The sequence below is a fragment of the Macaca mulatta genome, chromosome 6, assembly GCF_049350105.2.
Source record: "Macaca mulatta isolate MMU2019108-1 chromosome 6, T2T-MMU8v2.0, whole genome shotgun sequence".
Classification (NCBI taxonomy): domain Eukaryota; kingdom Metazoa; phylum Chordata; class Mammalia; order Primates; family Cercopithecidae; genus Macaca; species Macaca mulatta.
Window position 1 is genome coordinate 187858759 of NC_133411.1, and position 14027 is coordinate 187872785.

Sequence of the window (14027 nt, forward strand, 5' to 3'; positions counted from 1 at the left end):
ACTAGAGATGAGGTTTTGTCATGTTGGCCAGGCTGGTCTCAAACTCGTGACCTCAGGTGATCCGCCCCCCTCAGCCTCCCAAAGTGCTGGGATTACAGGTGTGAGCCACTGTGCCTGGTTTTTTTTAGTATTTTGCCCAGGCTGATCTCAAACTCTGGACTTCAATCTCCTGCCTCAGCCTCCTAATAAAGTTATATTTTTAAAAAATAGATCTTCTATTTTGTTTTTTGTCCACTGGGAGTTTCTGCTGTAAAGAAGTGCTGGTCATTTCCAAATAACTAGTCTTGTCACTTGTCAGTTCCTAGTTCATATTGTTACTTCCTAATTCATATTCATTCTCAAAATATTTGTTGGATTCATTTTTAGTTTTTTTCTCTTATTTCTGTTTCATTTCTTTTTGTTTGTTTGTTGTTGTTGTTGTTTGAGATGGAGTCTCGCTCTGTCACCAGGCTGGAGTACAGTGGCACGATCTCGGTTCACTGCAACCACTACCTCCCGGGTTCAAGTGATTCTCCTACCTCAGCCTCCCAAGTAGCTGGGATTACAGGTGTGCACCACCATGCCCAGCTAATTTTTGTATTTTTAGTAGAGATGGGGTTTCACCATGTTTTTGGCCACGATGGTCTTGATCTGTTGACCTCGTGATTCACCCACCTCAGCCTCCCAAAGTGCTGGGATTACAGGTGTGAGCCACGGCACCCGGCCTCTGTTTCATTTCTTAATGACTGGCTAAGACATCAAAGACCATAGAACACTGATAATAGGTTTTCAAGGAATTTGATCTAGAAATTTTCCATTGTTGCACTAATTAGTCATGGTTTAGAATACACACTTTTCGTGTGTGTGGAGACAAGGTCTCAGTATGTTGCCCAGGCTGGTCTCGAACTCCTGGGCTCAAGTGATCTGCCAGCCTCAGCCTCCCAAAGTTCTGGGATTACAGGTGTGAGCCACCGTGTCTGGCTGACACTTATTTTTAATCATACTAAGAAAAAGTCCTTGGTAAATACCTTTCCTTCTTAGTTTTTCTATTCTCTGTGCCATGAGCTAGGGGAAGGGGAGAAGAAAGCTGACATTTGAGCACCTGTGGATCAGCACCCTGCTGAGAAATTTGGAGGGATTTGTGTTCGCTTCCCCTTTTAATCCTTACAACCTGTGAGGCAAGGATGACTGACTCCACTTCGCAGAAAATGGAGCCTCAGCTGCTGAATGAAGTTGGACTGACGTAATGCCGCTATTAAGAGGCAAGTCAGGGCTAGCATGAAGCCAGCAGGAGACTCATCCAGCCCTTCAAGTGCTGCACTTTCTTCCCTTCTCCAAAATTGTTTTAATTACATATAAATTGTTTACTCACCAAACGTACAGAAAACTGATTCCTTAAGGCCAAGCGCGGTGGCTCACGCCTGTAATCCCAGCACTTTGGGAGGCTGATGCGGGTGGATCATGAGGTCAGGAGATCGAGACCATCCTGGCTAACACGGTGAAACCTCATCTCTATTAAAAATACAAAAAACTAGCCGGGCGTGGTGGCAGGTGCCTGTGGTCCCAGCTACCCAGGAGGCTGAGGCAGGAGAATGGCGTGAACCCGGGAGGCGGAGCTTGCAGTGAGCCGAGATGGAGCCACTGCACTCCAGCCTGGGCGACAGAGCGAGACGCTGTCTCAAAAAAATAAATAAATAAAAAAGAAAACTGATTCCTTAATTGAGGAGTAGCTAATACCTTTTATAATTTCTTCCTTATTTATTAATCTGTTGAGGTTTATTTTTGCTACATCAATTGTATGTTTTGCCGGGCGCGGTGGCTCAAGCCTGTAATCCCAGCACTTTGGGAGGCCGAGACGGGCGGATCACAAGGTCAGGAGATCGAGACCATCCTGGCTAACACGGCGAAACCCCGTCTCTACTAAAAACACAAAAAATTAGCTGGGCGTGGTGGCGCGCCTGTGGTCCCAGCTACTCGGGAGGCTGAGGCAGGAGAATGGCGGGAACCCAGGAGGCGGAGCTTGCAGTGAGCTGAGATCTGGCCACTGCACTCCAGCCTGGGCGACAGAGCGAGACTCCGTCTCAAAAAAATAAAATATAAATAAATAAATAAATAAATAAAAATTGTATGTTTTACTGTTTAGCTTTATCTTTTTTGAGTTATAAAATGTATTAGATTACAACTATGTATTATCTATGATGTTAACATTGTATATTATGTCCTCTTATTTCCAATTTTATCTGAACTTTTTTTTCTTAAATTTGCTTAGAATTTCTTTTAAAGAACCATTTCTTTTTTTTCTTTTTTTTTTTTTTTGAGACAGAGTCTCACTCTGTCGCCCAGGCTGGAGTGCAGTGGCGTGATCTTGGCTCACTACAACCTCAGCCTCCTGGGTTCAAGCAACTCTGCCTCAGCCTCCTGAGTAGCTGGGATTACAGGCGCGTGCTACCACGCCCGGCTAATTTTTGTATTTTTAGCAGAGATGGGGTTTCACCATGTTGACCAGGATGGTCTCCATCTCCTGACCTCGTAATCCTCCCATCTCGGCCTCCCAAAGTGCTGGGATTACAGGCATGAGCCACCACGCCTGGCCTTAAAGAGCTGTTTCTTATTTATTGCTCTTACATGTAATTTCTACACACACCATTATCATTTCTTTGTTTCACTATAAAATAATTTTTTTTTTTTTTTTTGAGAGGGAGTCTCACTCTGTCACCCAGGCTGGAATACAGTGGCGCAATCTCGGCTCACTGCAAGCTCCGCCTCCCAGGTTCAGACCATTCTCCTGCCTCAGCCTCCTGAGTAACTGGGATTACAGGCGCCCGCCACCACGCCCGGCTAATTTTTTGTATTTTTAGTAGAGACGGAGTTTCATTGTGTTAGCCAGGATGGTCTGATCTCCCGACCTCCTGATCCGCCCGCCTCAGCTTCCCAAAGTGCTGGGATTACAGGCGTGAGCCACCGTGCCCGGCCAAAATAAATGTATTTTGAATATTGTACATCATGTATACACAGCCCTTGTTTGGGAGTTTCTTTGCGGGTATTCATAGATGTAGAGGTACTAGATTTAAGGGTATATGCTCCTTCAACTTTACTAGATATTCGCAGATTGATCATCAAATTAGTTGTTCCAAATTATACTAACAGTTGATGCAAATTACTGTTACTTAACATCCCTGCCCAAATTTGGAACTATCAGAGTTTTAAAAACTTCTGTTAGTCTTATTCCTGAGAAATGGTATCTTGTGGTTTTTATTTACATTTCCTTCATTACCAGTGAGGTTGAACATCTTTTCATATACTTACTGATTATTTACTTTTTGTGACTTACACATTCCTATTCTTTGCCCATTTTTCTATGACAGTTTCTTTTTGTATTCATTCATAGGAGCTCTGTCTGTATTTAGGAATCTGCTTTATCAGTTAATCAGTGAATGTCCGTTATCCAGTCCATAGCTTACCGTGTCTCTTTCTTTATGAACAGAAGTTCTTATCTGATGAAGTAAAATATATCGGTATTCGTCGTTATGATATTTGTTCTTAGTGCTTTCTGTGTCCTGTTTAAATCATCTTTTCTACCCTTTGATCCATGAGGGAAGGACTTTGTCTTGTTTGCTCTTGTATCTTGGGCAATACTAGGTCTCAGTATGTATTTGCTGAATAAGTTCATTTCTAATAATTTTTACCTTTTTCTTTTTTTTTTTTTCTGTGTGTTGTCAAAAGTTTGTCCTTTTTAATAGACTTTTAAATGAATAAACATGTGACTTTGCTGATCCTTTCTATTTTTGTTTATTTTATTAATTTTTGTTCTTCACTGTTTCCTTGAACTTCTTGGAGTTTATTCTGTTTTTCCCCCTTTTTCTTTCTTTTAAGCATTTATTTTTAATTGAAGTAATACAGGCATTTAATGAAACTCTATGAGGTTTGTAGTGAACAATGGTGGCTCTTCCCCCCACTTCCCCTTTTTGCCCTCTCTAGAAGTAGCCACTCTCTCTTCTTTTAGCTGATTATTTGATATATTTGCTTCCATTTCTCCAAGTGACATGTTTGTGTTGCTACCTCTTGACTTTTCAGTTTTAGACAGTATGTATTGAATTCTTTCTATACAAAGTGAGGCTTAAACTTGGCCCCGGCCCCTTCAACAAGTCCTGCTTATTGGATTTCCATTCGCCGTCCTCCCAGTTGTAGTGTAGCTTTGACTTCGTCAATAGTCAGTGTTGACATTCTTAAACATTAGTCATAACTGAACTGTGTAGGAAATTATGACAGCTTTTGCTTTCCTAAGCAACGTATTCCTAGAGTTCATTAGTTCTTAGTTGAGTTTATATTGATCATTAATTTGATCTCAGTCCTTCTCTCATTGTCTTCATCTTTTCTGGAGCCTTCTGACCTCCATTCTAGACGGCTCGGCCTTCTGCAGCTGGTGCCCAGCTGGCATCCTGAGAATCCCCTTCTATCCTGGGCTGTTCACTGTGCTGTTCACTGTGTCCTGTGTCTTCTTTCATGGTTTGCTCTCTCCTTTTGGTGGCACACATCTCCTTGTAGCTTCCTCAGGAAGAATGCGAGGAAATACATGTTTTCTACCCTATTAGCTTGTCTGTAGATGTCTTTTTCTCTCCCTGACACTTTATGGATCATTTGACTGGATAGAATTCAGCACTGGGAATCATTTTCCTTCAGAAATTTCACATTACTCCATTGTTTTCTGGACCTCAGGCTGCTGTTAAGAAATCCAAAATCACAGCCGGGTTCGGTGGCTCACGCCTGTAGTCCCAGCACTTTGGGAGGCCGAGATGGGCAGATCACGAGGTCAGGAGATCGAGACCATCCTGGCTAACACGGTGAAACCCCGTCTCTACTAAAAATATAAAAAATTAGCCGGGCGTGGTGGCGGCGCCTGTAATCACAGCTACTCGGGAGGCTGAGGCAGGAGAATGGCGTAAACCTGGGAGGTGGAGCTTGCAGTGAGCTGAGATCGCGCCACTGCGCTCCACCCTGGGTGACAAAGTGAGATTCTGTCTCAAAAAAAAAAAAAATCCAAAATCGCTCTGTTTCTTAATCATTTGTAACCTGTTTTTCCTCTCTGAAAACTTGCAAGATCTTCTCATTTACTCCAGTGATCTTAAATTTCCTGATGTTCCCTGCCGTGGATCTATTTTTATCCACCAAGCATTGGTGAGCCTTTGGCTGAGCATTTAGTGAAACTTTCCATCTAAAATTCCCACCCAGCCAGGCATGGTGGCTCACACCTATAATCCCAGCACTTTGGGAGGCCGAGGCGGGTGGATCACTTGAAGTCAGGAGTTTGACACCAGCCTGGCCAATGTGGTGAAACCCCATCTCTATTAAAAATACAAAAATTAGCTGGGTGTGGTGGCAGGAGCCTGTAATCCCAGCTACTCGGGAGGCTGAGGCACAAGAATCGCTTGAACCCGGGAGGCGGTGGTTGCAGTGAGCTGAGATTGCACCACTGCACTCCAGCCTGACTGGAGTGCCGGGCTGGACAACAGTTGGGCAACAGAGTGAAGCTGCGTCTCAAAAAATAAAAATAAATAAGTAAAATAAAATTCCTGCCCATTGGCATTAGGACATTTTCTCTATTATTGTTTGATTTCCACTTTCAGTTTTTTTTTCTTTTTCTCTTTGCGGAATACTTGATACTAATAATGGACACCCTAGACTGGTCTCTAATTTTCTTATTATTGAAATTCTCATCTTTTATGCTCTTTTGTGTACATGCTTTTTGTCAGGTTTCCACAACTTTGTCTTCCAACTCTTCTGCTGAGGTTTTTAAAAATAATTCTTACTCAGCTTCATCGAATTACAATTACATGGAATAAAATTCACCAATTTGAAGTGTAAAATTTGATTAGTTTCGACAAATTTATACAATTTGTACCCATCACCAAGTCAAGGAAAATAACATTTTTCTTTTTTCTTTTTTTTTTTTTTTTTGAGACGGAGTCTCCCTCTGTTGCCCAGGCTGGAGTGCAGTGATGCAATCTCGGCTCACTGCAAGCTCCACCTCCCGGGTTCACGCCATTCTCCTGCCTCAGCCTCCCCAGCAGCTGGGACTACAGGTGCCCGCCACTGCGCCCAGCTAATTTTTTGTATTTTTAGTAGAGATGGGATTTCACCGTGTTAGCCAGGATGGTCTCGATCTCCTGACCTCGTGATCCACCCGCCTCGGCCTCCCAAAGTGCTGGGATTACAGGCGTGAGCCACCGCGCCCAGCCGATAACATTTTTCTTATCCCCCAAAGTTCTGTCTTAACTCCTTGGCTCTTAATTCCCTCCCCTGCCCACAGCTCCTGCCAGCGACTAACCTACTTACTGCCACTGCGAGTGCCCCTCTCCAGGATGTCATGTGAATGGAGTTGCACAGTGCATGCTCTTTCTGTCTGACTTCTTCACTGGCGTGATGTCTTTGAGGTTCATTCCTGTTGTTTCACATGTCAGCAGTTCCTTGCCGTTGCTGAGTAGCCTCCCACTGTATGGATGTACCACGGTTTGCTCGTCCGTTCATCACTGGTGAGGATTTGAGTTGCTTTCCGTTTTGGGCTAAAGCCACTGTGAACATTCTTGTGTAAGTTTCTGTGGACATGCTTTTTTGTAGGCATATGTTCTCACTGGGGTAGTTGCCTAGGAGTAGGATTGCTGGTTGTATACTAAGTGTGTGTTTAACTCTGTCATAAACTGTGAAACTATTTTCAAAGCGACCATTCCATTTTGTATTCCCATGGCTATGTATATGGGATCTGGTTTCTTATTGCACTGGTTAGGACCTCCCGCACAAAGTTGAGTAGCAGCTGTAGTGGGGTGGCTTTGCCTTCTTCCCTATCTTAGTGGGAAAGCATTCAGCCTTTCACCGTTGAGTATGATGTTAGCACTAGGCTTTTTGTAGATGCTCTTCATCAGATTGAGGAAGTTTATGCCCATTTCTGGTTTGAAGTGAGAGTTTTATCACAAAAATATACTAAATTTTTGTCAAACGTTTTTCTCAAACCTTAAGATGATGCTGTCGTTGATAAAAGGAATTACATTGGTTTTTAAGGACCAAGTCAAAGTTGTATTTCTGGGACAAGTATAACTTAGTCTTGACTTACTTATCCTTTTTAAGTATTGCTGAATTGAATTTGTGAACATTTTGTTAAAGAGTTTGCATTGATATTCATGAGCGATATTAGTCTATAGCTTCCTTTCCTTATAACCTCTCTGTCTCTGGTCTCAGAGTAACATTAGTCTTACAAAATGAATTGGGAAATTTCTCCTTCTGTTTTCTGGGAAAATTTGTGTCAAAATGCTGTTATTTCTTTATTAAATATTTGGCAGAACCAGTGAAGTCTTCTGGGCCAGGAGCAGAGTCTTGTGGGACAGTTTTAAACGGCAAATTCAGGTTCTGTGGTTTTCTTGTCTTCGATGGCTCACAGACTGTAGTCACGGCCTTCTGAAACCCTGACCTCTGTCCCCTCAATTTATCGAGACCCCTGGGCTCTGTTTAGGTCCTGTGCCGTGACCTGGAGTCTGCCTCCAGGGACTAAACTGGGGCATCCGTAGGTCTTACCTAGCTTGTTTCCCTTCTCTCAGGGACCACTGTCCTCCACCACCATTTGTCATTTACCTTAAAACAGTCATTTCATACTTTGTTCTGGTTTTCTAATTGTTTACAAAGGGAACTCTCTATTTCGTTTTTGAATTCTCTAATCATTTTTAATTTCCAAGAACTCTTGTTTCTCTGAATATTGTGAATATTGCCTCTTTCAAAAATAAGCTCTTATTACTGTTTTACAGCTAAAATATCTTACATTTAAAGAGAATGATTTTCAAAAACATTTTCTTCTCCCATCATTGGATCCATTTTCTCTAGTTTTCTGTTTGATGCTTTTGGTATTTCTTTCTTGTGAGAGGCTTTCCTCAGCTAGCTAGTAATCCCTCATTGCCTACCCAATTAGACAGCGGGAAGACTAATGTCCTTTTTGGAAGTTCTGGGTAAGTGGGGCTTCAGTCTTCAACACAGTTCTCCAGCCCCAACACAGTTCTCCAGCCCCAACACAGTTCTCCAACCCCAACACAGTTCTCCAACCCCAACACAGTTCTCCAGCCCCAACACAGTTCTCCAGCCCCAACACAGTTCTCCAGCCCCAACACAGTTCTCCAGCCCCAACACAGTTCTCCAGCCCCAACACAGTTCTCCAACCCCAAGCATCTTCAGTCCAGAGCAACTTTGTTTTGCTCTCCTGAAAAAAAAAAAAAAAGCAAGCCTCTAGTCTTTTGCCACATTGAGAAAGGGCAAATCCCCCAGTTCCCTTGAGTTGGGAAGAGGACCTGGGCACCTAAGGGCAGGGTAAACTGACCTTAAAGCAGTCTTTATTTTTATTTATTTATTTTTATTTTATTTTATTTTATTTTTTTTGAGACAGAGTCTCGCTGTGTCGCCCAGGCTGGAGTGCAGTGGCCGGATCTCAGCTCACTGCAAGCTCCACCTCCCAGGTTCACGCCATTCTCCTGCCTCAGCCTCCCGAGTAGCTGGGACTACAGGTGCCTGCCACTACACCCGGCTAATTTTTGTGTTTTTAGTAGAGACAGGGTTTCACTGTGTTGGCCAGGATGGTCTCGATCTCTTGACCTCGTGATCCGCCTGCCTCAGTCTCCCAAAGTGCTGGGATTACAGGTGTGAGCCACCACGCCCGGCCCAATCTTTCTTATTTTATTCATCCTAACTTCCACTTCGAGATGAAATTGATGGGACCAATTCTTGAAACTTGGGGTGATTGAGGAGTGAATTGGTCTAGTGTTTGGTCCCTCCCTGGGTGTGACCCTCTTGACTACATTATAAAGGAGGCTTGGAACGTATTACTTGCATGCCACTTCAAACCCTACATTAAGTATTATAACACCATCTTTTTTTTTTTTTTTTTAATATGGACCAGTGCAGGTAGGGATATGGCTCCTTAATTCAGCCTGCCCTGGAGTGACCTGGGCCCCAGTGAGCGTGCCTGAGTTGCTCACACCAGAGTGCAGAGTGCTCTTTCATGCTGCAGGCTAGGTCAGTGCCAGTAAGTCCCGTCTTACTGAACTGGATTAATTCACACCTCAATTAATTTTCAGTGTGGTCAAACCAGGATGCATTTGATGCCCCTCTTCATAAACTCTTTTTGAAGATGAGTGTTATTATGTAATATAAAATATTTAAAAAGTCAAATAATTACCCTCAAAAAATATTTTAAGTCATGTATTCTCTTATATATAGACGTTATGTTTTAATAGATGTCAGTATCCAATAGCTGATAGAAAAGAAAGCTAGAAACTGGTGTTCTTATTGATTATTTTTGAAAGCCATCTCCCAGATTTTTTAAAGCAAACTTTTTTTGAAGTTTATACAGAAACTGTTTTCTGTATACATCTGTATACAAAAAGTACATAGATCATAAACGTCCAACTCAGTGAATTCTTACTGTTTAAATATATCTGCATAGTCAGCACTCATATCAAGAAATATAACATTACCAGCACCCCTTATAACCACCCAGTCCCCTTGCAGTTTCTTTTGTCGTAAAGGTAACAGTTACTCTGGTGACAGATTTGTTTTGCCTGTTTGTAAACTTTTTTTTTTTTTTTTTTTTTTGAGACGGAGTCTTGCTCTGTCACCCAGGCTGGAGTGCAGTGGCCGGATCTCAGCTCACTGCAAGCTCCGCCTCCCGGGTTTACGCTATTCTCCTGCCTCAGCCTCCCGAGTAGCTGGGACTACAGGCGCCCGCCACCGCGCCCGGCTAGTTTTTTTTTTTTGTATTTTTAGTAGAGACGGGGTTTCACCGTGTTAGCCAGGATGGTCTCGATCTCCTGACCTCGTGATCCGCCCGCCTCGGCCTCCCAAAGTGCTGGGATTACAGGCTTGAGCCACCGCGCCCGGCCTGTTTGTAAACTTTAAATCATACAGTATGTACTCTTTCATGTCTGGTTTCTTGCTTTCAACAGTATGTTTGAGATTCATCCTTGTTGTCACTTGGAACAATAGTTGGTTCATTCTCGTTGCTGTATAATGTTTAGCCATATAAACCTGTCATTATTTGTACATTTTACTGTTGCTAGACATTTGGTTCATTTCTAGCTTAGAGCTATTACAAATAGTACCATTATGAACATTTCTTGTGCAACTTTTAGAAAATATTAGGTCCACGTTTTCGTTGATTAAATAGCTAGGAGTACTATGATTATGCATATGCAAACTTTAACAGACATAGCCACATGGTTTTCCGAAGTGGTTATACTAATTTATACTCCTACCAGCGAAATGCAGGGTTTCCATATCATCTCTCATACATTTAGTATTATCTTTACAATGTTTTTTCTACCATTCTAGAGGATGGATGGTTATAACTGAAGTTGATCTTCTTCTTTTTAGTATTTCGATGCCCTGTCTTGTAAAGTAACTATACATCTTTGCCCCACTCTCTGTTTTGTTGTCTGGTCTTTTGTTACTGGCTTACAGGCCTGGGTATTAGAATGTAGAATCCTGTCATATATGTGCATTGCAAACGGCGTCTCCCACTCTGGATAATGACGCCATCTGAAAAATACAAATTCTGAATTTTCAGACACCTGAATTCATCAGAGATCTTTTTCTTTTCCTGCCTATGGTTAGCACTTTCTGTGTTCTATTTAGGACATCTTAAGCCCGTGAAGATCTGTTTTCCTGTAGTAGCTCCAGTATTTTGTCTTAAGTACTTAGGTCTACAGTCTACATGGAAGATTGATACTCATTGTTTTCTGTAGAGGTGTCCGGTTGACCCGGGATCATTTGCTGAAAAGCCCATCTTTCCCCCATCGTACTGCACTGTCACCTCTGCCATACATGAGGTGACTGCATGTCCGTGGGTCTGATTCTGGGTTCTATAGTCTGTTCCATGGGTCTGTTTGTGTACACATTTGTTCTGGACTCTATTGTCTTTCATTCTTTCTATCTAATCTTGTGCCAACACAACATTGCTTTAATTACTCTAGCATTATAATAAGCCTTACACTTGCTGATGTAAATTCTCCAGTTTTGTCCTTTCTTCTTAGAATTTTAGAATTGGCTATTCAATTTTCACAAAATTCCTGCTGGAATTTTGATAAGAATTGGGCTGAAAGTGTAGATTAATTGGGGACAATTGAGAATTTGAAGTCAAATGTGTTTATTGGGTTGTTGAGACCATTTTTTTTTTTTTTTTTTTTTTTTTTTGAGACAGAGTCTCGCTGTCACCCAGGCTGGAGTGCAGTGACGTCATCTCAGCTCGCTGCAAGCTCCGCCTCCCGGGTTCACGCCATTCTCCTGCCTCAGCCTCCTGAGTAGCTGAGACTACAGTCGCCGCCACCGTGCCCGGCTAATTTTTTGTATTTTTAGTAGAGACAGGTTTTCACCATGTTAGTCAGGATAGTCTCGATCTCCTGACCTCATGATCTACCTGCCTCTGCCTCCCAAAGTGCTGGGATTACAGGTGTGAGCCACAACGCCTGGCCCCCTTTTTCTCTTTTACTATTGTTTTTTCTTCTTTTCTTTCTTCTCTTTTTTTTTTTTTTTTTTTTTTTTGAGACAAGTTCTTGCTCTGTTGCCCAGGCTGGAGTGCAGTGGTGTGATCATAGTTTACTGCAGCCTTGAACTCCTGGGCTCAGGCGATCCTCCCGCCTCAGCCTCCTGAGTAGCTGGGACTACAGGAACACATCACCACGCCTGGCTGACTTTTAAAATTTTTTGTAGAGATAAGGTTTCACCATATCGCCCAGGCAGGTCTTGGACTCCTAGACTCAAGTGGTCCTCCTGCCTTGGCCTCCCAAAGTACTGGGATTACAAGCATGAGCCATTACGCCCAGCCCATTCCTTTTCTTTTTTTTTTTTTGAAACGTAGTTTCACTCTTGTTGCCCAGGCTGGAGTGCAATGGAACGATCTTGGCTCACCGCAACTTCCACCTCCTGGGTTCAAGTGATTCTCCTGCCTCAGCCTCCTGAGTAGTTGGGATTATAGGCATGCACTACCACGCCTGGCTAATTTTGCATTTTTAGTAGAGGTGGGGTTTCTCCTTGTTGGTCAGGCTGGTCTCAAACTCCTGACCTCAGGTGATCCACCTGCCTTGGCCTCCCAAAGTGCTGGGATTACAGGCGTGAGCCACCACACCTGGCCAGCCCATTCCTTTTTTTAATGGTTTGACTTCTGAATCATTGAGGGTGCCATATGAACATATTTCACTGTGATTATTGCTTTATCTATTTTTCCTTTTTATTCTGTTTTTCATTTATACATTTTTAAAGTTATGTTGTGTGCATACAAATGAAAATTTGTTGTATGTTCCTGGAGAATTGACCCTTTTGTCTATATAAAATACTTTAAAGTCTATTTTCTCAAATACTGTGTGATTTGTCTGTTATTAGTATGGATATAGCACCTTTCTTTTATAAGATATATCCTTTTTAATTCTTTTATTATTTCAGTGTCTACATTTTTGGTATTTCTTTTCTAAGTGATATTCAATTATGTTTTATTTGTTTATCCAGTCTCACAATCTTTTTTTTTTTTTTTTTTTTTTTGAGATGGAGTCTCATTCTGTCACCAGGCTGGAATGCAGTGGTATGATCTCAGCTCACTGCAACCTCTGCCTCCCAGGTTCAAGCGATGCTTCTGCCTCAGCCTCCCGAGTAGCTGGGATTACAGGCACCCGCCACCACGCCCAGCTAATTTTTGTATTTTTAGTAGAGACGGGGTTTCACCATGTTGGCCAGGATGGTCTCGATCTCTTAAACTCGTGATCTGCCCACCTCAGCCTCCCAAAGTGTTGGGATTACAGGCAAGAGCCACCACACCTGGCCCACAATCTTAGTTTTTAAAAATAACTTAGGTAAGTTACTATGTATGGGATTTTATATCTACTATCCTATTATTTATTTTATATTTCACTTACTTGCTTTAAATCCCTTGTCCTTTTTTCCTTCCTTCTATTGGATTAAATATTTTTATTGTGCCATTTTTACTCTGTATTAGCTTGTTAATTAACCTTCTTTACTTAGTCTTTTATTGTTAATGCTAATAAATAAAACCAGCTTATTACTGTCCAAAATAAATTTTTACTTTTAATAATTCCCAGACAGTGGTACAATCTTAAAAATTAACACCATTTTTGGCCAGGCACGGTGGCTCATGCCTGTAATCCCAGCACTTTGGGAGGTCAAGGCAGGCAGATTGTGTGAGCTCAGGAGTTTGCAACCAGCCTGGGCAACACAGTGAACCCCTGTCTCTACTAAAATACAAAAAAAAAAAAAATTAGCTGGGCATGGCAGCGTGTGCCTGTAGTCCCAGCTACTCAGGAGGCTGAGGCAGGAGAATCACTTGAATCCAGGAGGCAGAGGTTGCAGTGAGCTGAGATCACCACTGCACTCCAGCCTGGGCAACAGAGCGAGACTCGGTCTCAGAAAAAAAAAAAAAAAAAAAAATTAACAGCATTTTCTTCCTTCTACCTTTATTTTTGCTATATATTTTAATTCCACATATATTTGCAATCCATTAAGACATTATAATTATTGTCTCATATAATCAATTGTATTTTTATTTATCCACATATTTAACTTTTCCATTGCTTTTCGTGCCTTCTTACATTTTCATATTTCCACCTGGAATTATTTTTCTTCTACCTGGAACACATCTGTGTTTCTTTTAATGTAGATCTGCTGGTGACACCATCTCTGTTTTTGTTTGTATGGAAATATCTACTTCATGCTTGATTTTTAGAGATATTTTCTCTGTGTGTTGAATTCTAGCTCGACAGTTCGGTTCTTTCAACACTTCAGATGTTACTTCATTGTCTTCTGGGTTCCATTGTTTTCATTAAGACACTGCCAGTCTTAATTTTGCTTTTTCAAAGGTAATGTATCATTTTTTTTTCCAAGCAACTTTCAAGTGAATCTTTGGTTTTCAGTAGTGCCTAGGTGAATTTTCTTTGTAGTTACCCTTGGAGTTTATAGCCCTTCTCAGAGTTCATTTTTCAGCCTTTTTCTTTTTAAATAGTGTTTGTCTTTTTAGC

General features: G+C 41.9%; 1 protein-coding gene across 10 annotated transcripts in view; it reads left to right on the forward strand.

Annotated features, from left to right (window-relative positions):
- Window positions 1-14027, forward strand: part of ZNF454 (zinc finger protein 454) — a 30678-nt gene that overhangs the window by 8179 nt on the left and 8472 nt on the right. For 2 of the 10 annotated variants that reach the window (XM_077937501.1, XM_077937502.1), the window contains exon 5: window positions 12544-12848. The exons of the other annotated variants lie outside the window; for them this stretch is intronic. The gene's annotated coding sequence lies outside the window, so the exon portion shown is untranslated. The remainder of the gene's footprint in view (window positions 1-12543; window positions 12849-14027) is intronic. 10 annotated transcript variants of the gene reach the window in all.